The sequence below is a fragment of the Littorina saxatilis genome, linkage group LG14 (genome assembly GCF_037325665.1).
Source record: "Littorina saxatilis isolate snail1 linkage group LG14, US_GU_Lsax_2.0, whole genome shotgun sequence".
Lineage (NCBI taxonomy): Eukaryota > Metazoa > Mollusca > Gastropoda > Littorinimorpha > Littorinidae > Littorina > Littorina saxatilis.
The window spans coordinates 4564578-4567077 of NC_090258.1; the positions used below are offsets into that span (position 1 = coordinate 4564578).

Here is a 2500-nt window from a genome sequence, read left to right on the forward strand (position 1 = left end):
AGGTCGAAATCTTTCAGTGCTAAGTAAATTTACTCTCCTCTCTGTGAAACCTTCAAACCGGTTGCCTGTTCTCGGTCACTTGAACCAGAATTTCTAACGAAGTTTTCGACACACATAGTTTTGTAACGTCCATTTCATTCACCGACGTCACCGAAAGAGTAAGGTAATGCTTATTTTTTGTGGAGTCTTGGTATTTTTCACTTTTCTCAACAAAACTTATCTTGTCCTGTTACCTTTTAAAGTTGTTTCTCTGTGAAAAGTTAGAAGATGTTGTATATGTCCTTGTTGTAATGTTGTTGTGGTGGAAATAATGTTGTTGTGGTGTTGTTGTTGTTGCTGTACAAGTGAGAGTAGTTATATTTTTATTGTTCTTGTGCTTGTTGTTCTTGTTGTTAATAGTAGTAGTAGTGGTAGTAGTAGTAGTAGTAGTAGTAGTAGTAGTAGTAGATCAAGAAGTAGTAGTAGTAGTAATTGTTTATTTTTGTTGTTGCTGTGTGGTTTTTTGTTTTTGTTGCTGTGTTGTTGTTGTGTTGTTTATGTTGTTTATGTTGTTGTGTTGTTTATGTTGTTTATGTTGTTTATGTTGTTTATGTTGTTGCTGTTGTTGTTGGTGTTGTTGGTGTTGTTGCTGTTGTATTTGTTTTTGCTGTTTTTGTTAGATAAAGACACATGCGAGGTATGAGACATTAGATTTGCAGATTTTAAAGGATTTTGTTGTTGTTGTTGTAGTTGTTGTTGTAGTTTTTGTAGTTGTTGTTGTTGTTGTTGCTGTTGTTGTTGTTGCCTTGACCTCCGCCATGGTGTACGCGTTTAAAGTCTCTCCTTAATTGAGCCCCAAGTCGACTTTGCAAACATTCAGTGCCAAAGCTGCGTGCAGTGAAGTGGACTTCGCGCAATAAATACATGTATCAGGTTTTGCTGATACGTATTTACCTGTCATTACACTCCCTGAAACAGACAACAAGGAACTTAGTCGATAAATATCGACAGGGGGCCGACTAATGGTTTAAATGTGAAATGTGTGTATAATAATGGGTGTGGGTCTGAAATGAAGTTACGTAGTAGTTAACATTTGTTTTGAATAATTATTGGTATTTTGACAATGTGGGTAGCATCGAAATGTAAGCATTTGAATGTAAGTCTTAGGTACCATTGTACCCAGGAAGAGAGACCAGAGATAGGAGTAGGTTGCAATAGCTTGTGTGGTCTTTGAGTTTTGTTTTTGGAAAGATAGTGTTAAAGAAAAAGAAGACAATTACAGTAATGCAATATTTATTGTGAAAACCAACGATTGTACAAAGAGCATGTGAAGCAACATTATGTCTATGATGATGTGAAGAAAATTAGTTATGATTTATACTATTATTATTTAGACTTGAGACTGACAGTGTTGTGACGAGCGTTGGCTAATGGTAACGAGTACATATGTGTGTAGTTGTGGTGTGTGTGTGTGTGTGTTTGCGCGTTGGTTTGGATTATGGGTGTAATTTGTAAAACAGATGTGACAGTAATAATGGAGTTCACATCAGTGAGGTTAGTTTGAAATGGAACACACGCACGTTTTTGAAAAAAACAATATGAAATTTTGAACCATGAGATCTTTATTAAATAATAAACTGAACATCAGCAAAACATCAAAGCAATTATTAATAAGGTTTGAAAAGCTTGACTTACTATGTTAAATAGTGGATTGAAGGCTGAAAACGTCATTTACAAATTACATCTGAGATAGGGAGGGCGGGTGGGGGAAGTGCTAAAAGTGTGGATGAGAATAATAAAATAAAAAAAATGCTGAGTGACAACAGGGAGGTTAAAGGCTGCCCTTTTCGTAGCGTTCATTAATTAATTCCTATTGTTTACATGTGCCAATAATGTTATAAAACTGTACCTAAGGGGACATAATAACGATTGGCTGTAGCTTTCGAACACAGAAAAAATTATTTCAGTATTGCAAAGTGGTTTTGATAGTGTCGAATGTAAACAGAACAGTCTCAAAGTGAAAGTGGATGTTTTCCGGAAATTGCAAAGTTAACAAGAATACCGGCAGAAAAGCGCGCTTTCCTGCTTAGCACAATACGCTACCGCACTAATCTGGCGTGTCAATATCACTACGTTTTGGACGTGGAAGGTGAGCGATTTCCTTCCGCCCTCAGCTAATTCAAGAAATCACCCCCCTCCTAGGTACACGTGCACTCAAGTTAACCTCTGCTTTGACCTGTGTGCCAAGAGTCAGATGAGAGAGAGAGAAAGCGAGAGCGAGAGAGAGAGAGAGAGAGAGAGAGAGAGAGAGAGAGAGAGACACACACACACACACACACACACACACATAGACAGAGACAGACATAGAAAGACAGAAGCGGAGAGACTCAGAGGGAGACACAGACAAAGACATACATACAGAGAGAGAGAGAGAGAGAGAGAGAGAGAGAGAGAGAGAGAGAGAGAGAGAGAGAGAGAGAGAGAGAGAGAGAGAGAGAGAGAGAGAGAGAGAGAGGGAGGG

The 2500-nt window shown here is 38.1% G+C and overlaps 1 protein-coding gene across 3 annotated transcripts in view; it reads left to right on the plus strand.

Annotated features, from left to right (window-relative positions):
• The window catches only part of LOC138946939 (uncharacterized), a 42581-nt gene that overhangs the window by 15138 nt on the left and 24943 nt on the right, over positions 1-2500 (plus strand). The window contains exon 1 of one of the 3 annotated variants that reach the window (XM_070318356.1): positions 14-163. The exons of 1 other annotated variant lie outside the window; for it this stretch is intronic. The gene's annotated coding sequence lies outside the window, so the exon portion shown is untranslated. Of the gene's footprint in view, positions 1-13; positions 164-2500 lie in introns of those variants that run through there. One more of the 3 variants, XM_070318357.1, reaches the window with a different exon arrangement.